This window comes from Scyliorhinus canicula, chromosome 12 (assembly GCF_902713615.1).
Source record: "Scyliorhinus canicula chromosome 12, sScyCan1.1, whole genome shotgun sequence".
Classification (NCBI taxonomy): Eukaryota; Metazoa; Chordata; class Chondrichthyes; order Carcharhiniformes; family Scyliorhinidae; genus Scyliorhinus; species Scyliorhinus canicula.
This window is the reverse complement of record NC_052157.1, coordinates 29,421,982-29,446,193: the sequence shown is the minus strand read 5'-3', so window position 1 is coordinate 29,446,193 and position 24,212 is coordinate 29,421,982. Positions and strand designations below refer to the sequence as shown.

Genomic DNA, 24,212 nt, shown 5'->3' with positions numbered 1-24,212 from the left:
CAAGAAAGCATACAGCATGCTTGCCTTCATCGGTTGGGGCATGAGTATAAAAATTGGCAAGTCATGCTGCAGCTTTATAGAATCTTAGTTAGGCCACATTTGGAATATTGCGCACAATTCTGGTCGCCACAGTACCAGAAGGATATAGATGCTTGGGAAGAGTTACAGAAGAGGTTCACCAGGATTTGCCTAGTCTGGAGGGTATTAGCTATGAGGAGTAGATGAATAAACTCGGATTGTTTTCACCTGAACAATGGAGGTTGAGAGACGACCTGATAGAGATTTACAAAATTATGAGTGGCATGGACAGAGTGGATAGTCAGAAGCATTTTCCCAGGGTGGAAGAGTCAATTATTAGGGGACATAGGTGTAAGGTGTGAGGGGGAAAGTTTGGAGGAGATGCGCGAGGGAAGTTTTTTTACACAGAGGGTGTCGAGTGCCTGGAACGCGCTGTCGGAGGAGGTTGTGGAAGCTGATATGATGGTGACGTTTAAGAGGCATCTTGACAAATACATGAATAGGACGGGAATACAGGGATACGGATCCTGGAAGAGCAGAAGGTTTTAGGTTAGACAGGCAGCATGGTCGGCGCAGGCTTGTAAGGCCAAAGGGCCTGTTCCTGTGCTGTACTGGTCTTTGTTCAGTCTGCATTCATTTGATTCCTCTTACTATTCTGTCCTTGTTTATTTTCTTCTGGCCTCTGAAAATGATGCATTTTGGTCCCTTTGGTACCACAGCTCTTGTATCCTTTCTAACAAGTGGAAGCTGATAGATCTCCCCCTCACAGACTAAACCCCTCCCCTGGGCTAATCTCCCCCCCCCCCCCCCCCCCCCCTCACAGACTGACCCCTTCCCCTGGGCTAATCACCCCCTCATAGACACATCCCCTATCCCGCGGCTAATCTCCCCTCACAGACTAAACCCCTCCCCTGGGCTAATCGCCCCCCCCCACAGACTGATCCCTCCCCTGGGCTAATCTCCCCCTCACAGACTGACCCCCTCTCCTGGGCTAATCTCCCCCTCACAGACTGACCCCCTCTCCTGGGCTAATCTCCCCTTCACAGACTGAACCCCTCCCCTGGGCTCTCTCCCCCTCACAGACTGAACCCCTCTCCTGGGCTAATCTCCCCTTCACAGACTGACCCCTCCCCTGGGCTAATCTCCCCCTCACAGACTGACCCCCTCTCCTGGGCTAATCTCCCCCCCACAGACTGACCCCTCCTCTGGGCTCTCTCCCCCTCACAGACTGACCCCTCCCCTGGGCTCTCTCCCCCTCACAGACTGAACCCCTCTCCTGGGCTAATCTCCCCCTCACAGACTGACCCCTTCCCCTGGGCTAATCACCCCCTCATAGACACATCCCCTACCCCGCGGCTAATCTCCCCCTCGCAGACTGACCCCTTCCCCTGGGCTAATCTCCCCCTCACAGACTGAGGCCTTCCCCTGGGCTAAACACCCCCTCACAGACTAAACCCCTCCCCTGGGCTCTCTCCAGCTCACAGACTGAACCCCTTCCCCTGGGCTAATCTCCCCCTCACAGACTGACCCCTCCCCTGGGCTAATCTCCCCCTCACAGACTGACCCCCTCTCCTGGGCTAATCTCCCCCCCACAGACTGACCCCTCCCCTGGGCTAATCTCCCCCTCACAGACTGACCCCCTCTCCTGGGCTAATCTCCCCCTCACAGACTGACCCCCTCTCCTGGGCTAATCTCCCCCTCACAGACTGACCCCTCCCCTGGGCTAATCTCCCCCTCACAGACTGACCCCCTCTCCTGGGCTAATCTCCCTCTCACAGACTGACCCCTTCCCCTGGGCTAATCTCCCCCTCACAAACTGACCCTGTCCCCTGGGCTAATCTCCCCCTCACAGACTGACCCCCGTTCCGTGGGCTAATCTCCCCCTCACAGACTGACCCCCTCTCCTGGGCTAATCTCCCCCTCACAGACTAACCCCCGTTCCGTGGGCTAATCTCCCCCTCACAGACTGACCCCTTCCCCTGGGCTAATCTCCCCCTCGCAGACACCACGTTCCCTGGGATAATCTGCCCCTCACAGACTGACCCCCTCCACTGGGCTAATCTCCCCCTCACAGACTGACCCTGTCCCCTGGGCTAATCTCCCCCCCACAGACTGACCCCTTCCCCTGGGCTAATCTCCCCCTCACAGACTGAACCCCTCCACTGGGCTAATCTCCCCCTCACAGACTGACCCCTCTCCCCTGGGCTAATCTCCCCCTCGCAGACTGACTCCTCCCCTGGGCTAATCTCCCCCTCACAGACTGACCCCTCCCCTGGGCTAATCTCCCCCTCACAGACTGACTCCTCCCCTGGGCTAATCTGCCCCTCACAGACTGACCCCCTTCCCCGGGGCTAATCTCCCCCTCACAGATTGACCCCTCCCCTGGGCTAATCTCCCCCTCACAGACTGACCCCCTTCCCCTGGGCTAATCTCCCCCTCACAGACTGACCCCCGTTCCCTGGGCTAATCTCCCCCTCACAGACTGTCCCCCTCCCCATGGCTAATCCCCTCACAGTCTGACTCCCGCTCCCTGGGCTAATCTCCCCCTCACAGACTGACCCCTTCCCCTGGGCTAATCTCCCCCTCACAGACTGACCCCTTCCCCTGGGCTAATCTCCCCCTCACAGACTGACCCCTTTCCCTGGGCTAATCTCCCCCTCACAGACTGACCCCTCTCCCATGGGCTAATCTCCCCCTCACAGACTGACCCCTTCCCCTGGGCTAATCTCCCCCTCACAGACTGTCCCCCTCCCCATGGCTAATCTCCCCCTCACAGTCTGACTCCCATTCCCTGGGCTAATCTCCCCCTCACAGACTGACCCCCTCCCCATGGCTAATCTCCCCCTCACAGACTGACCCTGTCCCATGGGCTAATCTCCCCCTCACAGTCTGAACCCCTCCCCTGGACTAATCTCCCCCTCACAGACTGACCCCTTCCCCATGGCTAATCTCCCCCTCACAGACTGAGGCCTTCCCCTGGGCTAATCTCCCCCTCACAGACTGACCCCCGTTCCCTGGGCTAATCTGCCCCTCACAGACTGGCCCCGTTCCCTGGGCTAATCTCCCCCTCACAGACTGACCCTCTCCCCTGGGCTAATCTCCCCCTCACAGACTGACCCCCGCTCCCTGGGCCAATCTCCCCCTCACAGACTGACCCCTTCCCCTGGGCTAATCTCCCCCTCACAGACTGACCCCCGTTTCGTGGGCTAATCTCCCCCTCATAGACACATCCCCTACCCCGCGGCTAATCTCCCCCTCACAGACTGACCCCTTCCCCATGGCTAAGCTCCCCCTCACAGACTGAGGCCTTCCCCTGGGCTAATCTCCCCCTCACAGACTGACCCTGTCCCCTGGGCTAATTATTTATACAGGATTTTGGGGTGGGGGCTATTATCAGATACTCAGTCACATTGTCGTCCACTGAATGCTGAACATGAAATGGGAGCTTCAGTGATAGGCCATTGTTTGGCATCATTGCTGGCATAAGGCATCGCTAAAGAAGCTTTAACACTGTGGAAACAGATTATTGCTTTTAAATCAAGAACATCATTTAAATCAATTATTGGGGCACATATCACATTTACTAAAGTGTCACATTCCTATTTTTCAAACCATTCACTCCACAAAAATCCAATTTGTAGTAGGTTACACCTTCTCCCACTGGCCCACTGCCAGACTTGGCCTGTTTTATTTTCTATCTTTTCAAGCTATAATCGTGTATCGTGTGATAATCCAATAGGATGAACACATGCTGGGCAATGATGATGTACTGCAATGTTTTTATTGCAGTTTTAGTGCTAAATATGATATGTGTTAAAGGGTGTAACTGTTCCATTGTTTGATGCACGGGCTGCAATAGCTCTTTCCAAACCTGACATCATTGAACTTTGCTGCAAAATCAAATTGAATTTTGAATGCAACTGGCACAAGATACGGTAACTTACAACATGAATATATTAATGGGAAGTGTTCGGAATTCGTGCCAGAGTACACCAGAAACTGGAAGCAGCAGGAATAAGGCTGCTTGACAACATGGTTCAAATCTTTCTCTAATTGAGATCATTTTTATTCTTTCATGGTAATGTGAGTGTCTTAGGCCAGCCCAGGTTTGGTGGTAAATTTCCTTGCTTGAAGAACATTTGTGAGCCTTTTATGACAATTCGATAGTTTCACGATCACCCCGCCTGAGGGTACGTACCTGTCAAATTCCAGATTTATTAATTAATTGGATTTGAATTCCACTAATTTCCATGGTGGGATTTGAACTCATGTCACCAGAGCACTAGCCTGGGCCTCTGGATTACTAATCTATTACCACAATACGAGGAGCGACATGTTGGCACAGTGGTTAGCACTTATGGTGATATGAGTGGGAGCACTGCCATTGGTGCAGAGCATTGGTTCCCCATTGGCTCTGGCTGGTCATGTGCCTCTTGTCTGATTGGCTGGGACTAGTCATGTGACTGCTCACCAATTGGTCGAGAGGCAAGTAGACCCCGCCTCAAGGCGGGGTATAAGTACCCAGGTTTCCCGGCGGTCGGCCTTTCTCTGTAGTCGACCACCAGGCTAACAATTAGCTGATTAAAGCCACAGTTTGGATCTTCATCGTGTCTCGCGTCCAATTGATGGTACATCAGCACTACTGCCTCACAGTGTCAGGGACTTGGGTTTGATTCTGACCTTGGGTAACTGTCTATGTGGAGTTTGCACGTTCTCCCCGTGTGTGCGTGGGTTTCCTCCAGGTGTTCCAGTTTCCTCCCACAGTCCAAAGATGTGCAGGTTCGGTGGATTGGCCATGCTAAATTGTCCTTTCGGGTGGGGTTACAGCGTGGGGGATTGGCCCTAGGTAGAGTGCTCTCTCGAAACGTCTGTGCAGACTAAATGGGCCAAATGGGGATTCTATGAGTCGATAGTAGATATAAAATCAAAATTAGCGAATGGTTTCTTGATAAATTGTCAACATTGAACAAGCAACTAAAAGCATTGTTTTCATTTCTACAACACAAATCTTGTGATACCTAGCTACATTTTGGCATTTGTTACTATCCAACAATCCTATTAGATTGGCCTTCAAGCAACACATTGGGTTATTCAATAACCACCTCTCTTAGCTATGTGGACATTAATTGCTGATGGTGGATCAGTGCAATGAAGAAATTGCCCAGAAAGGATGTAAGCACCAAACCGCAGAAAGGCTATAGTCCTTGGAATGGGTAGTGTTGACTCACCAGAATTATATTGGGGCTGAAAGGGTTAAAATATGAAGGAAGATTGCATATAACTTGGCTTGAGTTCCCTTGGATTTGGAAGATTCTGGACTGACCTAATTGTGGAGTTTAAAACGAGCAAGGATGCGATAGAGTCAAATTAGTCAGGCTGATTGCTCTGATGGGGAATGCAGAACACAAAGTGAGCACAATCTTATAATATCAGCCAGATGATCAAGACGTTCTGGAAATATGGAGCTGAATTTTAAGGGGAGCCATGGACCCTACACCTCGCGCCTCTTCCCCCTACGCTAAGACGTCAGCGGGAGATGCATGACCTCAATCCCAACAGCAGCTCTCCAGTAATTTAACACTGGTAGCAGTGGTAATAGCTTTTAGGAGAGCCCTCCACCCCCTTTCTCAGGAGGAGGGAGTGGGAATGGTGGCCACTGATGCGACTACAAGCAATCCCACCACACCAAGGAGTTCAGGTTAGTCTGGAATAGAAATCTTAATGAGGTGGGCAGGTGGGGACCGTGTTCAAGAGATAGGGTAGAAGTTAATGGGGGGAGGGGGGAGGCGGGGGAGGCTCTGCTGATGGGCCCAGTGAATCTGTAAAGGTGGTTCCCCCTTGCCCAACATAAGCCCACACAGCTAAAGCTGCTGGGCTTCCCACAGGGCGTGGGTCGCCCCAGACCATTAGTAAAATATCAGCGGGGTAGTTTGAGGCCATTCATAGAATCATAAAATTTACAGTGCAGAAGGAGGCCATTCGGCCCATCGAGTCTGCACTGGCCCTTGGAAAGAGCACCCTACTTAAGCCCGCACCTCCACCCTATCCCTGTAACCCAGTAACCCAACCAGTAACCTAACATTTTGGACACTAAGGGACAATTTAGCATGACCAATCCACCTAAGCTGCACATCTTTGCACTGTGGGAAGAAACCGGAGCACCCGGAGCAAATCCATGTAGACACAGGAAGAAAGTGCAAACTCCTACACCAACCGTCACCCGAGGCCGGACTCGAATCTGGGTCCCTAGAGCTGTGAGGTAGCAGTGCTAGCCCCTGTGCCACCATGCTGCCCCACTGAAGCCACATAAGGGCTTCAATTGAACCAAGACCATGTAGGCTGCCCAACCCCTTGCCCAGCTCCAGTAAAATGTGACACCGGCCGAGGGTGGGAAGGAAGGCAGCGGGAAGGTCACCTGATGGGCTTGTTGCCACCTGGGGTGGCCACATCCCGATTACAAAATGGACACTTTGCAAAGAATGAAGGGAAAATGGACAATGCTGAGAAAGCAAGCAGGTGCAAGGTTTGTCTGTTGATTGGAGCTGTAGCTCCCAGATAAGACCGATACTGCAAAGCCATTACCGTACTAATGAGCCACCTCCGGGGACAAAAGAGTAACATTTAGGTAAACGATACTAAAGCAGACACCCGGCGCCAGAGGAGACTAGAACAAAGAAGGTCAATGGCCACCTAGGGCCCGCCCAGCAATCAGGGCAGCCACCCCTTTATTGGAGGAAATCGATACCGATGATCAGGATACGGTCCAATTAATTGGGACCAAGTTCAAGGCCCACCCAAAAGTGCGCGAAGCCGCTTTGGGTACAAGAAGAAGCACCTGGGAGAGAATCGCTCTCTTGGCCTTGGCTCTCAGCAGTGAGAGACCTGCCTAGCAGCTGCACCAGAACAAGTAAGTCCAAAGCCAACGCACGCTACGAGACAGACGCTCCTAGCTACTATTCCATACCAGCTTAACCCCAGCAGCCTCAGAACCGGACAACGGCCAATGTTCCTCTGACTGAGTGGGCGCCCGAAGCTAAGTGATAGTTTAGTTGGTAGAGTTTTGTGCATGAGTATATTTGACAGTGTGTGTAAATAAATGAGCATTGATTTCGAACTTACTAACTGGTGTATCGAGTCTTTGATCAGTATTCGGTTTTGAACCTTGTGGCGATATCAAAAGATACCTGGTGACTCTTGAGCAAACGTAATTAGAATTAAGGAAGGCGACCATATTAACCGCCATAAACAGAGCCAATTAAAGAGAGAACACAACGAGCAACAGGCTTTACGTGAACCCACACACTACCTTCAAATCCACTGGCCTGAGGGCTGAAAATCCAACCTGTGAAATCCTGCCCCTTTGTCTAAGAATGTCAGATTTGTATTAGCTAGGGTATCAATGACAAATAATTGGGGGCAGAAATCAGCCATTATCTAACCTAAAGCTGGATAAAGCTTAAAGGGCAGAATGGTCCTTCACCCGTTCCTCTCTTCTTACCCAACCGCTTACCTCCAAATTGCACCACGCCATGTCGGAGAGTCACAATACTCTGCACTTGCTAAGTGACTGCAAGATTTCCCGGATCCTATTCGTGGCCTGGAACCGCACGGCCACCGCCTTCTCCTCTCTGCTCAATTTTCGGCGTTGAGGAATGTGGTGAATGTGATTCACACTGGATCATAACCTGTATATACATGTATCTATATTGTAAGTATATTGTAAGTGCAGTTGCACTATCTGACCTCCAGGGGGAGTAGCTCTGGGAATACTTGAGAGTTGTACGGGACTCCTCCCTTGGCTCCGCCCAGGACTCCTCCCCCGGGAGCTGCTGTATAAAGATCAGTGCCACGGGGTCAGCCGGCAAGTTCACCGAAAGTTCAACGGCTAACAGGCTGGCTCTGTTGTAAGTATATTAAATTGTTGGAACCGCTATTCCGATCCTACAAGCACGTGTCCGTAGAATTGTTGGTTCCAACAAGGAAATTCCAACATCCAGGTTTTTTTTGCAGCAATGAAAAGCTTGATCGTTGAAAATCCTGTCAATCAAATTCAGTTAAAACAAAATACAGGAAAAATAAATCAGAAATGCAGTTCACAAAAAAAAAACAAGGTTGTGGTCCACAATCTAAAATGGTCCTGTGAAAAGTCCAATTAGTTTCTCTCGTCCTTTATTTAAGTTCAGTGTTAAATTGAACTAAGTTGAATGCTAAGTTGGACTTGCTGAAGCCCCACAAGTACCTGAGTTCGGAGACCATTTTATTCGAGCAAACTGAGCTCAAAAAATCACGTGGCCTTCCCGCTGTCTGTCTACCTACCCACCCCCAACTGGTCTCGAATTTTACTGGTGCCTGGCAAGGGGTTGGGCAGCCCACATGATCTTGGGCCTATTGAACAGGTGTGGCATGCATAAGCATTCAATTTACATTCATGCCAATATTTACATTAAACCAGAGCTCCCTACGTGGGCCAGAAGAGGGTGTGGGAGTCGTAGTGTCACAGAGGTTCTGCAGCGCAGAAAAGGCCCCTCGGCCCATCATGTCTGCCCCTGTCAGAAACAACCACCCTATGTGTGAATTGAGTGGGGTTGCAGCAAAAACATTCCCCTGTCAGAATTGCTGACCCCTGCTCACAACAATGACAAGACTGGGCACAGCACTGCATAAAGGGATGTCTCCAACATGCGCGGATGCTTTGGGCTCTCTGGATTTCCAGCCCACATTTTGGAAGATCTCGGCTTATGATATTTTACAACAGCTGTTACAGTATCCGGACCAGATCCCGATTTATATCAGAATACCTGATGAGACCCCAACAATTTTTCAATTTGTAAACTGTGAGGGAAAAGATACTTGGCTCCAGGAGTGAATGCACTGACAACCAGGAATCTTTTATATTAAAATAAACTTTATTATTAACACAGGATTAACCCCCATTAACATCCAAGAAATAAAACAGCTTTTCAATGTGATGGAACCATCAATTCAGCGAACACGTGTAGTTGGATCTGAACAGAGGCTTTAATACACTTACAATAGAGCCAGCCTATTCGTCGTTGAACTTCAGGTCACTGGCAGGCTGGCTCTAAGGCACTGATCTTTATACATCGGTCCCAGGGGGAAGAGTCCTGGGCGGAGCCAAGGGAGGAGCCCAGTACAAACTCTCGCGTACTCTCAGAGTGACTCCCCCTGGTGGTCGGATAGTGCAACTGCACTTACAATGGGTAGATAACGAACATATATACATGGAGTGATATTGGCAACTATATATAGCGTGAATCACATTCACCACACAATGAACAGTTAAACAGTTCTAAAAAATATGAAGGTCTTTGTACTACTACTAATAATTTTTTATTGTCACAAATAGGATTACATTAACACTGCAACAAAGTTACTGTGAAAAGCCCCTCGTCGCCACATTCCGGCGCCTGTTCGGGTACACAGAGGGAGAATTCAGAATGTCCAATTCACCTAACAAGCACATTTTTCAGGACTTGTGGGAGGAAACTGGAGCACCCGTAGGAAACCCACGCAGACACAGGGAGACCGTGCAGACTCTGCACAGACAGTAACCCCAGATGGAATCAAACCTGGGACCCTGGAGCTGTGAAGCAACAGTGCTAACCACTGTGCCACCGTGGTGCTCTAATCACTGGCTTCTCCCTGGGCAACCCGTACCAGAATGTCACGGAGGTCAGCTCACTCAAACATCCGATGGGAGGAATTTTACTGCACCCTTCTTTTATTCAGGATTTTGCCTGAATGCAAAATCTACATCTGTATCTTTCTGTTGAGTCACTTTGCAATTAACTCAAAACATTTGTTCAAAACATCCAATTCAAATTCCATTATGTCATGAAAATTATCCATTTCCTAATGGTTCCCCAATAATATTTTAAGAGAACCATTAGATACTTCAGGAACAGCACATGAAACCACATCCTTCATAGTTAAAAGATGAACATTAAATGAGAAAGGGCAACTGCAAGTTCTATTTTGGAACCAGCTTTTCGAAGATGGTGAGGTACACAGAGAGCAAAAGTACAGGGCGAAATTCTCCGCCCCCCACGACGGGTGGGAGAATAGCGGGAGGGCCTTCCCGACTTTTTTGACGCCCTCCCGCTATTCTCCCACCCCCCCGCCGAAATCCCGAAACGAATCGCTGCCGCCGTTTTTTTACGGCCGGCAGCGATTCACAGCTGTTAGAAGGGCCGAAGTCCCAGCCCTTTACGACCTTTTTACGAACGGCAAACACACCTGGTCCTGCCGTTCGTAAAAACGTCGTGACTACCTGGAAAAAAATAACCATGGCACCGATTGGCACGGCAGTACCACGGCCGTGCCAAGGGTGCCATGGGCCCGCGATCGGTGCCCACCGATCGCGGGCAGCGGGCCCGATGCCCGCGCACTATTTGTCCTTCCGCCGCCCCGCAGTATCAATACGCGGGGCGGCTGAGGGGCAACCCGGACCGCGCATGCGCGGGTTTCGCGCAAAAAAAAGCGGTGACGTCACCCGCGCATGCGCGGGTGGCGTCTTCCCACCTGCGCATGCGCGGCTGACGTCATATGACGCGTCAGCCGGCGCTAAGTCCGACAAGCGGGTTTAACGATTTTCGTTAAGCCCGACTTGTCGGAGCCTCCGACGTCGGGCTGCTAGCCCCGACGGGGGACCAGAATCGGTCCCCCGTCGGGAAGGGGCGCGATGCCGTAAAACCCGCCCGGGTTTTACGGCGGTTTGACGATTTTTCCCGTTTTGGGAGAATTTCGCCCACAATGTCTGTTGTGGTGATGCCCATTTGGCTAAGGACACAGAGATGTTCAGCAACCCCAGTGTGACTGACCGATGCAGAAAGACACTGCAAACCTGTGCACAAAAGGAAAAAGCACTGGCATTTGTACAGTGCTTTTTATGAGCACTGGATGTCTCAAAGCACTTTGCAGCCAATGAAGTGCCTTTAAATTGTGCGCCCTGTTGTAATGTGGGAAACGTGGCAGCCAATGTGCGCACTGCAAACTCTCACAGACAGCAATATGGTCACAACCAGGTAAACTGGGTGGAATTCTCGGCCGCGTGTTCCTCGGCATCGCGCCCTCGCCGGCAGTCGGATTTTCCGTTCCCACTACCTGCCAATGGGATTTCCCATTGTGGCCACCCCATGCTGGTGGGAATCCCGTGGGTGTGGGCGCGCTGTGGGCACAAAGGAGAATCCCAACGGTGGAGAATCCCACCCACTGGCCGCAATTCTCCCAAAAATGCCTCAGGAGTTTCCCGCCTGCTCTGACGGCGAGTTCCCCATCGCTATTCAATGACTTAAATACTTTTTTTTGGGCCCTGAGGAGCATCTCACCGGTTTAGCCCACACTGAGGGCTGGATTCATTCGATCCGCCCGCCGAGACGTGTAGAATGGAGAACTCCGGGGCAGCACGGTGGCCCAGTGGTTAGCACTGCTGCTTCATGGCGCTGAGGTCCCGGGTTCGATCCCGGCCCTGAGTCACTGTCTGTGTGGAATTTGCACATTCTCCCCGTGTTTGCGTGGGTTTTGCCCCCACAACCCAAAGATGTGCAGGTTAGGTAGATTGGCCACGCTAAATTGCCCCTTAATTGGAAAAAATGAATTGGGTACTCTAAATTTATTTTTTTTAAATGGAGAACTCCATTGACCTCGGGCAGGATTCTCCGGTTGCCAGGTGGATGCGGCTGGGGAATCCCGCACTTTTTTAGTACTGGGGAGCTGAACTCAGAGAAGGGGCCGCCATGTTGAAAGGGTGCCCTGATCTTTAAGTGAACTTGTGGGTCCCCCACATCCCCCATCCATGGGCAATGTCACCCCCCCTACACATGGACACTACCCCACACCCCCAAGTGTGGACATTCTGTTATTGGGTACCTGGGGGTCCCCGCTCTTCAGGGCCCCACAAGCCCTCTTACAGTACCCCCTTCCTTCTAGGAACCCCACCCATCACCCACCCAACCTCCCGGATGCCCCTACTTACCTACCCTGCACTCCCCCACCGTTCAACACCCTCTCCACCCACATTTCATGGGCATGGGCATGGCCCCCTGGCCTTTGCTTGTGCCATTCTAGAAATCAGGCCTCCTTGCACTGCCACCCTGGCAGTGCTCCTGCCAGGTTTGCAAGGCCATCTGGGAATCTTGGCAGTGCCAGGGTGCCAGCTGGGTATTGCCAATGTGCCCACATTCCAGGTGGAGGGCCAGGGAGCCACCCTGCACTTGCCCTGACCACTCTGGGGTCTCCAGTGGCCTGAGAGACCCCCCCCCCCGTGTGCCGTTCCGCTTCGTCCACTTTTGTGAGAACCAGCACTGATCGGCGCCCGACCGCCGCCTCCCTGGGGATGCCGAAGAATTGAGGGAGGCCGCTAGATCCCACGCAAATAGGTCATAAGTAGGTCTACGACCTACTTTCCGTGAGCGTCATTCGGCAACGCCCATTTGGGGCGGGGTTCTGACCCCGACATCTTGCGGGACTTTGGAGAATCTCACGAGGTGCGGAGCCGGTAGGGAGGCTCGCTGCTGGCCAAATGATGATAACTTTGGTGAAAAACTTGTAGTCATACAAAACAGTCCCATTTAACAGAATTGATAATGGATAAAATGTTGGCCCAAATCATCGGAAAAGAGCGGAATGAACGAAGTAACCTGAATTCATGGATGTAGGTTTGCCTTTAACAAATGTGTGTGTGTGTGTGTGTGGGAAAGGTGACCCTAGTCGAGGCTGATTTACTAATACAAGTAAAGGTTTGTTTTTTTTCTCCCCAGTAGGGAAACAATGCCAGATTTTGCGGCAGATGTAAGCAGGGGCAGATAATGAGCTCAGAAGGAAAATAACACCAGTTGAGTTGGATTTTAGCCAAGGCTTGTTTGGCCTGTGGTGTCAAATTGGGGACCATTCATGCTTCCTGTTGCCTCCACCATCCCTCCCAGGAGTTAAGGGAAACAAAATGAAGTGCTACAGTTACAGCTTCCGAGGATGCCAGCCTCGACAATGAGAAATAATAATAATAATCTGTATTAGTGTCACAAGTAGGCTTACATTAACATTGCAATGAAGTTCCTGTGAAAAGCCCCTAGTCGCCAAACTCCGACGCCTGCTCAGGTACACAGGGGGAGAATTCAGAATGTCCAATTCACCTAACAAGCACGTCTTTCAAGCATGGAAATAGTAAAATCACTTCATGCATTAGTTTATAATAGAAAATCAATGATCAAATCAAGACAAAATGATAACTGCAAAAAAATCACCCTCTTTAAAGAGTGAATCATAGAATTTACACCGAGCATAAGGAGGCCATTCAGCCCATCGAGTCTGCACCAGCCCTTATAAAGAGCACCCTACTTAAGCCCACACCTCCACCATATCCTTGTAACCCAGTAACCTCACCTACCCTTTTTATATTTGGGACACTAAGGGAAATTTAGCATGGCCAATCCACCTAACCTGCACACCTCTGGGCTGCGGGAGGAAACCGGGGCACCCGGACGAAACCCATGCAGGCACGGGGAGAACATGCAGTCTCCGCACAGACAGTAACCCAAGCCGGGACTCGAGCCTGGGACCCAGGAGCTGTAAAGCAACTGTGCTAACCACTGTGCTACCGTGCTGCCCAGTGGAATGAGAATAAGGTAATTTAGCATTTTCAATACCACAGCTAGATGAGTCGTATTGTACAAATAATAGTTACTGGGCTCCAATATGTGGTTCTTTACCAATAAATAGTTCCATTAAGTAATGCACATCATTCCTGGAAATTGAAACAGTGCTTCCAGAATTCCTCGGCTGAGTATAGCATGAGCAGATGGAATTGACTAACAAAGCTGCTCAGTTACAGCAGCAAAGGAAGGAAGTTTAATTTCCCCTGATTGGCACTGGAGAGGGAACTCTGAGCAGGTCAATGCCTAGCACCATTGCTCCAAAGACCTGGCTGCAGCGCAGAAAGAGATTTTAATGCCCTGGTCAGGACTACAAAGATAGGATTGCCCTTTCTATCCATCTTGCTTCCTGTACAGTCCAGGACGGTCCCTACTTAACCCAACCATTATCAATCCTTCCCTCCGCTACTTCCATGAACATTCCTCCAGTTATGGTGCAACATTTCATTCCACTTGTGCTTACTTGCAATCGCACACTCAGCACCTCCCACTGCCCCCACAAATGCTTTCCCAGCTTGCCCATACTTGCTGCTTCTTTCCTTCAGTATGGACACTGGGGTGCTTCACCTATCGTCACAACTTGTCAACAGGCCATGTACGGAAATGCTGGTATACAGGGATAGGGAGAAGACAAGAAGAGGCAGAGGTCCCATGACACTGTAAACTTTAACACCAATGGAGGAGGCAGCCATTGAGACCCTAGGTGGGCAGGGGGCATGGAATGTTCGAGGTGGCAAGGCCAATGGGCATGGCTAGTGTGTTTGGGCATTTCCCTTCCTTTGCACCTTCTAATCAACTCACATAAATTATTCAAAATATGGGACGCGATTCTCCGCTCCCCACGCCGGGTGGGAGAATCGCGGGAGGGCCGGGCGACTCACGACACGCCCCCCTGGCGCCCCCCACGATTCTCCCACCCCCTGCTCGGAAGAATCGCCGCTCGCCGTTTTTCACGGCGACCGCCGATTCATTTATCTTTTTATCATTTTAAAACAGCGGCAAACCAGGTACAGGAAAACCTGGCTCTCCCTTCTTAAAGTAGCACCATTACTTTTTATTGTAAGAGATTTTAAGTCAAATGGAAAGAAAGATAAAGGGCTGCTTACTGTAAAACCTTACCCTGGTTTCCCTCTCGAAGTGTTGAACTGCCATTATCGTGCTTTGCAAAGTGCTGAGAGCGGAAAGAAACATTTCAGTTTTTTTATCACATCTGTATTGAGAAAGCCCAGATTTTCCTCATCAGCATCATTTGAATGTCAAAAGTAACTTATTTATTTTAATGGGGCGTACCAGTGCTAAGTAAATCCAATGAGAAACCACAGTATCCCAAATCACTGAGGAACCCACAACTAGGGTTATAGTCTAAAATTAGAGTTCAAATACACACACACTTGTACATTCTGACACACACTTGTACATTCTGACACACACGTGTACGTTCACACACACACACTTGTCCATTCTCACATACACTTGTACATTTACATAAACCAGGGGCTGGTTTAGCTCACTAGGGGCTGGTTTAGCTCACTGGGCTAAATTGCTGGCTTTTGAAGCAGACCAAGCAGGCCAGCAGCACGGTTTGATTCCCGTACCAGCCTCCCTGGACAGGAGCCAGAATGTGGCGACTAGGGGCTTTTCACAATAACTTCATTGAAGCCTACTCGTGACAATAAGCGATTTTCATTTTTTTTTCATTTACACACACACACTTGTATATTCTCACACACACACTTGTACATTCACACATACACTTGTACATTCACACACAGACACATGTACATTCTCACACACACACATCTACATTCTCACACACACACTTGTACATTCACACACACACTTGTACATTCTCACACACACACTTATCATTCACACAAACACACTTGTACATTTACACACCACACATTTATGCATTCTCTCACACACACTTATACATTCTCACACACTCTTGTACATTCACACACATACTTGTAAATTCACACACCACATACTTGTACATTCACACACACACTTGTATGTTTACACACACACACACACACCCTACTTCATTGACCATGAAACTCTTTCAGGTGCCCTGATGATGTGATGGGTGCTATATAAATGCGAGTTCTTTTTTTCTCTTTCTATCTGTCACGATTGAGCAAATGCATGCGTCCGGCGTGGAGCCAGGAGCAATGGGTGAATCCCACAAATGCTCAGATTGTTGGTGGTTTTCAAAATTTGCTTTTGGCAGGAGAGGGAGATTTTCGAACTGTAGGCAAGGTTCATACGAGTGTGTTGGTTAAAGCAGGATTTTTCAAAGTGAGGATTGTGACCTGTGGGTAGGCCGCGGACGGGTGTCAGGAGGATCTGATCGCATTGTTCCCGTGGTGGCCCTGATCAGAGGAGAAGTGCCCAATGGCTGCTACGGGATTTTACATTGAGAATGGTGGCCGCTGACGCATTTTAAATTAAAATAAATGAAGCTGTGTGGATTCTTCCAGTCAGAAGTGGCAGCACAGAACAGGTCACAGTGCTGGTGTTACCCCCGTACAGAGCTCCAGGGTCTTTGGTTAGCAGCTACTAAGAAGACATTTAACTTGGGAACAAAGCAGTATAAAGATGATTTCTTGAGGTACGGTTTTGTCAATTGTGCCAATGCAAATGAGGATGCTAAACCCATGTGTGTTATATGCAGGGAAGTACTGGCAAATGAGAGGAGAAGTTTCAGATTTCGCAAGAGAAGTGGTGAGTGAAAAATTTATTTTGAGGTTGAGACTCTAGAGTCGGTTATTATCTTTAGAGCAGACTCCAAAGTAAAAGACTACACTGCTGTTGCTGACCTGTAATACCACATTGAAAACATGCCCAAAGCCCACAAAGCTGTCAGCATTCTGGTGTAGCATCTCCCAGGAGTATCCAGTGCTGAGTAAAACAAGGGGAGTGCTCCGATTGTCGGGATTCTGTTTTCCCGCTGGCAGCAACCCCACCCCCCTTCGTGTCCCGGCGGCATGGGGTGCCGCTGAAAAGCACAAGGCTGGGGGAACCAGAGAATCCAGCCTGATATGTAATAAAACAAACAGCCTTAGTGAAATCCACAAGTACAGATAGTGTACAGATCGTGTACAACTGTACCACTAGAAAATCAAATTGTCATGTCCAAATTTCGACTGGAGACCAAAGTGCAGGAGAGGGACCCAAACACCTTACTGAAGTTTAAAACTAGTTTATCACCCAGTGTCACCCTAGAAATAAGATTTATAAATGTACCAAACACAAAACTGTGAAACCCCTGGGTTGTGGGCGCAGCAATTAAAGGGGTAAGAGCTTTTACATGCAGTAATAAATATTTGAAACTGCGAGGTTCTCTCTATAACAGTCTGTGAAAGTTAATCTCCCAAAAATCAAGCATCGAACTTGAATTTCCACTAAAGATAAAACTCATAAAATTTGGCTCTTGGCATTAAAATGCCAGGGCTCTACCACGAGATGTTAGTGAAAACCCAAACCCCTTAGACGATACCGAATAGGGATTTAGAACGAAAAAGGCCAGGAGGCACCCAATTTCCGAAATAATTCCTTTCTCAAGCCAGACCCCAACATTCAAGAAAGATTTAATTGACATTATGCCTCATGCAGAGGGCGATGAAATGTTTGAACTGAATGGAGCATAACTGTAGCCGTGTAAGATTGCTGAGTGAGCATTTCAGTATGAATGCGTTTTTATGCTTTTTGTAAAACAACCTTGTAATGAAATGTTAATATGGTAGCACTTCATTCCGTTTCGTGGCGTGCTGGTATGGAAAAACGACTTTATGAATTTACTGGCTGGAAACTATAATTTTTTTTCTTTTTCCAATGAAGGGGCAATTTAGCATGGCCACTCCACCTAACCAGCACATCTTTGGGTTGTGGGGGTGAAACCCATGCAGACATGGGGAGAATGTGTAAACTCCACACGGACAGTGACCCAATGGAAACTACTAATTGATTGTTTTTACAAAGACTAAAGCCACATTTCAATGACTTGAAACCACAAAGATGGCTGCACATTTACATCACTGTACCTTCTACAATCCAAGGTCAAGCCTGCCTCTCAGTAAGAGCCCCACAAAGCCTTAGGGGAACGTGAATGAAGCTTATCTCCTGTCCCCATTTGCAGGACATCCAGTCTCAACTGTGTTAGACATAATTATTCCACATGAAGGACTCTGGCTGGGAGAGGAATTTCCTGCCATAATCAAATCAACTTCCAGCTGGAATACTCAGGGCGTGACCATAGTTGGGTCACCAGCCAGTTGGAAATGGAACGTCATGTGACAATTCAGCTAACTCTTTGTGTGTTCAAGCACTTGTTTTCTCTGCAGACTAGCACAAGTGTATGAGCTGCCGAAGAAGTAAGTTCCCTGTGTGAGTCCCTCTCTCTCTAACTATATCATAGAATTTACAGTGCAGAAGGCAGCCATTCAGCCCATCGAGTCTGCACCGGCCCTTGGAAAGAGCACCCCACTTAAGCCCCACGCCTTCACCCCATCCCCTTTACCCCCGTAACCCAGTAACCCCAACTAACCTTTTTGGACACTAAGGACAGTTTAGCACGGCCAATCCACCTAACCTGCACATCTTTGGACTGTGGGAGGAAACCGGAGCACCTGGAGGAAACCCACGCAGACACGGGAAGAACGTGCAGTCTCCATACAGACAGTGACTCAAGCCGGGAATCGAACCTGGGATCTTGGAGCTGTGAAGCAATTGTGCTGACCACTATGTTACTGTGCTGCCCTACTAGCGAGTTTCGAACCCTGTTTGTTGTTGCTTTCACTCTCCATGTGTTGCAAACAGAGATTTTAAATATAACTCAACTCCACAAGCTATCTTCAGAAAAACAGATAAATCCACCAGTCTTTCTCCGCAAATGCGGAGAGTCGTGAAGGCTGCCGTGAAACTGGCCGTGTTTCATGGCAGCCTCCGTGCCCCCTCCTGGGACCCGATTCTGCTCCCCGGTCGGGGCTAGCAGCGGGGCCCCGTGAACCTCGGCATCGCAGGCTTAGCGAACTTCACTAAGTGAAGTGAACTTCACCAAGGTTAACGGCGGCTGACGCAAACGATGACGTCAGCCGCGCATGCGCGGATTGGACGGCTCCAATCCGCGCATGCGCAGATGACATCATCAAGCATATGTGTGAAACCCGCGCATGCGCGGGCCGTTATGCCCCTCAGCTACCCCGCGGACTGATCCAGCGGGGCGGCGGAGGAACAAAGAGTGCGCGGGGTTCGGACCCGTTGCCCGTGATCGGTGCCCACCGATCGCGGGCCCATGCCACCCTTGGCACGGCTGCACCAATCGGTGGCATGGCTCTCCAGAACGGCACTTTGCGGCCGTTTTCACGAACTGTGAGAGCAGGTGTGTTGGAGTTTGTGAAAACGGCCATAAAGGCCTGGGAAATCGGCCCATCGGCTAGGGGAGAATCGCTGCTCGCCGTAAAGAACGGCGAGCAGCGATTCGTGTCGTGGGGCAGCCGTGGGGGGGGGGGGGGGGGGGGGGGAGAATAGCGGGAGGTCGGGAAAAATGTCGGGAAGGCCCTCCCGCTATTCTCTGACCCGTCGTGGGGGGCGGAGAATCGCGCCCTTAAATCTTTCAACCTTGATGCAAACGCCCACCAAATTTAATCCAAAGTGAGACAAGTTATTAGCCTTCATTGACTGTATGTCCCTTTAACTTTGCTGCACTTTAAATTGCTTACTTTAACCTCCCACTCTGTAATCTATTTGTGTTTATGTGTGTATAAGTCAGAGCATTTTTATTTTATGAAACTCGAAGAATCCTGTTTGATTGTGTATTTTACAGTCTCAGCATGGAAATAGTTAAACATTCACTCAATTGACAAGCATGTCATTTTTTAAAAACTGCTGTGTTCAAACAAGGAAAGGGAAAAGAGGGGAGCCATTCGAGCTCCTCCTCTTCTACTTGTAACAGCATATTATTGAGTTATGTCATTTACTGGGATGGTTTTTTCAAAATCAGTTCCAGCTATTCAAGAGAAGGTTGATGACAGCAACTCAGTAAATGGCCCAGATGGATTACTGATTCAATAAGAAACCAATGATTCGTTCAGTAAGTTCAAGATACGGTTCGGCTGAATCTATAAGTATTGGATCAGCTTCACAGTTTCAGTCATCAGAACCTAAAACTTGTTGATGTAGAGTCACAGAATCGTCAGATCGTGTCTGACAGAAGGAGACCATTCAGTGCACTGTGCTTGTGATGGGCCTTTGAAGGAACTTTCCAATTAATCTCACCCATCGCTCTTTCCCCATCGCAGTGCAGGTTTTTCCAATTCACGTGGGCCGAGATTCTCCATCGGAGCTGAATTGCGCCTGATTTGCAAGTATTGCCAGGGATTCCCTAGGGAATCCCGATATTGGGGCATCATTTTGAGCGGGCGGCCCGGTTACGGGGTCCAGCAGCTGGTTCCCCCCCCCACTTCCCCACAATGCAATTCAGCTCCCTCCGAAGGTTTTCTGGGTCAACCCTCCCACAGTTTATAAACATCTAGCTATGATTGACAGCTCCTGGACCACATCAAAGACAGTTAAGTGCTTTGTGCAAAGGAAAAGAGAAAGTGAGAGCACTGAAAGCACCTAACTGGTTAGTTTCACATCTGGGTCCTTCAAAGCCACTCAAGACCAATGAAACAATGCAGACAGCTGTGTGTGTGTGTGTGTGTGTGTGTGTGTGTGTGTGTGTGTGTGTGGAAGCTGTCAATCACAGCATAGTGAAAGCAATTTCACACAGAAATGAGTGAACGGCTTGCAGATCAAAGATCGGAGGGGATTTAAATCCAGTTGACGGCTTTTCTCTTTCAACAAATAGACAGATGATGCTTTCTCTACATGAGCCAGCAGGTGTATTGCCCAGGTGAGTGTTAAAGCAGCGATTTTTATTGCTGCCTCTGTCTGGACGTCTCTTTAGCTTCCAGTCACAGGTCCCCCTCATGGGGGGTCCCTGCTCGGAGTCTCTCATTAGGGGGTCTCTGGTGGGAATCTCTGTAACTGAATGGGTCTCTGGTGCTAATCACTCTGGTAGGGGTCTCGCTAATTAGGGGGTCTCTGGTGGGAATCTCTCTGAATGGGTCTCTGGTACTAATCACTGGTGGGGGTCTCTCTAATTAGGGGGTCTCTGGTTGGGGTCTCTCGAATTGAGTGGTCTCTGTTGGTCTCTCTAATGGGGGGTCTCTGGTGGGGGTCTCTCTAATTAGGGGGCCTCTGGTTGGGGTCTCTCGAATTGAGTGGTCTCTGTTGGTCTCTCTAACGGGGGGTTTCTGGTGGGGGTCTGGGGGCCTCTGGTGAGGGTGGGGTGGGTAGGTCCTGCATTGTGGGGCGAGGGGTGGCTGTCTAATGGACTTTAGGGGCAACTCCCTTAAAGATTTGCCCTCCTCGTCCACTGTGAGGTCTATTTAATCAAGGCCACATTTGACAAGACCTGCACCAATTCTCGCCCACATGGCCCAGAGGACGCGGGTCCAGATAATCTGGTGTCACCTCAGTCCCGATGCCAATGAGGATCGGAATCCTGTGTTAATCCCTTTTTTTGCCTGACACATCCTCTCCCGCATGGTAAAATGGAGAATCCAACCCTGATTCCCATTTACAAGTTACTATTGAATCTTCTTTGAAGAACAGTTCAGGCATTACATTCCAGATCATAATTCGCTGTGTGAAAACCTGTTTCCTCATATCAGCTCTGGATCTCTTGCCAATCACCTTGAACCCGCGCACCTGTTTACTGACCCTTCTGCCACGTGAAACAGTTTCTCCATCATTTCCCTATCAAAAACACCCCTATCAAAACTCTTCTTCACCTTCCTGCTCTGCTGTACAGAGAATAACTCCAGCTTCTTCAGCCTCTCCTCATGACTGAAGTCTCAACTCTGGTACAATTCGAGTAAAAACTCTGCACCTTCTCCAAGGCTTTGACATCCTTTCCATGGAACTCAGAATTACCCACAATGCCATCTTGGACCCAACAAGTGTTTTGTGAAGGTTTAGCATAACATTCTGAGTTTTATGTTTCATGTCTCTATTTATTGAGACAAAAAATCTATAGCCTTTTTTAACAGCTCAGCGTAGTCTACTAAACAACCAAGACGTTATGATCCATGTCGAGGCAATCTCCAGCTCTATAAAGGAGATGTACCACAATGTGCAGCTTCTCTGTAGCAGATTTATTGGAGACCCGAATTTGGGAATACTGATGAATGACCATCATACTCTGGAGATAGGACCTGCCCATGCAAAACCCAGTTTAAGGATAAGAATATTTTTGTTCGGCTTTTCTGGCTCCTTGTGTCAAGAAGTGAGGATGGATTAAATCCATCTACCAATAAGGATCTGTATCTTTGTCCATTTTTAGGTTTAACTCATGTGTGTCATAGCTTTTCACTGTTTGAAGCTTTGACCACTTGTTTGTTTAATCGTATGGGTTACACTTTTGGCCCAGCATTATTCAGAGCATTGTATGATTCAATCAGGAGACATTCCTCAAACAGAAAGATCAAGAGAAAATAAACATATTGAGCAAAGCCACAAAAGTGGCCATTTGTAAAGCCAGAAATTAAAATAACAACAGGCAAAATCAAGCACAGATGGAGGACAAGGACAGCTGTGTACAACTCTGGAATAGTTCTCTCAATATTTGAATGAGAAATGTAATATGATCCATAATCATATGTTTCAAGTGTACAGAATGTCTCACAAAGAGAACAGAATGGACGTGAGCAGAAGGATGACAATTCCGATCAAAGATTGAAAACCGATGAACTGGTTGCTCCCTCCAGGAATGAAGTTCTACTTATGAAGTACCCGTGAACGTGTACAACAACAGGCTTGGGATGCTGAAGACCCAAGTTAAATGTAGGCATTCAACAATATTCAAAGGTTTACGCCACTGTTCAAACACTTCACTTTTAGTCGGAGAACACTGGTACCGTCAGGTCACAATCAACACCTTTCAAATGCAAATGACCAGCAAACTGTTTGTGGAGACACTTGACTTGGAAGGTTTTTTGTTATTGAAAACAGACCCTGCAAGTACTGAAGGAATGGAGCGACACCAAGTAAATAAATGTTTCAATACCTCAAAAATATTTTTCTTGATTTCCACATGTTTCCTTTTTTTGTGACAGATGATGAAAAGTAAATTGCCAATAGCAGCCAACAGAAATGCACTTTGACAACGCTCTGGTGTACAAAACCCAAACTGACAATAAAAAACAAACTTAGTCGTAAAGAATTCAGTTGACAACGAGAGGGGATGAAAAGTACTTTTCCCTCCAGCCGGTTTGACATGTGGAAATATTACATGAGGTAAAATATCATTTTCAACTCAATGTGGAAAACTCAAATCTTAGGTGTGGCCACTTCAATATAATCACAGATCTGGTTCGATGCAGAAGGAGGATGTTCGGCCCATCAGGTCTGCGCCAACTCGCCAAGTGAACATTATGACTTGGTGCCATTATCCCGCCTTTTCCCCGTAACCCGTACATTGACTTCTATGTACATAACCAATTGAGTTCCTTTATCATTTTTAAGACCTCAATTGCATCGCCATTCAACTTATTAAACCCAAGGAGAATGCAAAATAAATTCATATGGCTTGCCTCAATTTAACACCTTAATTCTGTGAAATCTGTACTGCATCTCCAGGGCCAATATATATTTCCCGATGTTGGGCTTGATTAATTATATGCCCAAGAAAATTCAAAGGTTCTCTTGGTTGACCTCTCCACTATCGGAGACTGTCTTTTTTGTTCTTTATTCTTTTGTGGGATGTGGGCATCACTGGTGAGGCCAACATTTGTTGCCCATTCCTAATTGCCCTTGAACGGAGCGGTTTGCCACACCATTCCAGAGGGCAAGAGTCAACCCCATTTCTGTGGATCTGGAGTGACATGTAGGCCAGACTTGGTAAAGGTGGCAGATTTCCATTCCATCCAGACCATTCGTGAACCAGATGGGTTTTTACAACAATCAACAATGGTTTGATGGTCACCTCTACCGACAATAATAATTACTGAGACTAGCTTTTCAATTCCAGTTCCTTAATTAAGTTTAAATTACACCAGCTGCTGTGGTGGGATTTGAACCTGCTAGAATCATAGAATTTAAAGTGCCGAAGGAGGCCATTCGGCCCATCGAGTCTGCACCGGCCCTCACAAAGAGCACCCCACTCAAGCCCACATCTCTACCCTATCCCCATAACCCAGTAATCCCCACTCAAACATTTTGGACATTAAGGGTAATTTAGCATGATCAATCCACCTTTGGTCTTTGGTGGGAGGAAACCGGAGCACCCGGAGGAAACCCACGCAGACACGGGGAGAACGTGCAGACTCCGCACAGACAGTGACCCAAGCCGGGAATCGAACCTGGGACCCTGGAGCTGTGAAGCAACTGTGCTAGCCACCGTGCTAGCGTGCTGCCCCTAGTGTACCTAGAGCTGGACCTAGCCTGGACTCCCTGGAGTACTAGTCCAGTGATAGT

General features: G+C 48.7%; 1 long non-coding RNA gene across 1 annotated transcript; it reads left to right on the top strand.

The window, feature by feature from the left end:
* Positions 1 to 12,533: 12,533 nt before the first annotated feature.
* Positions 12,534 to 22,813, top strand: LOC119974710. Its single transcript, XR_005462560.1, has 3 exons — positions 12,534 to 12,691; positions 16,366 to 16,415; positions 22,406 to 22,813. It is a non-coding gene; the product is annotated as an uncharacterized LOC119974710 (long non-coding RNA).
* Positions 22,814 to 24,212: the final 1,399 nt, after the last annotated feature.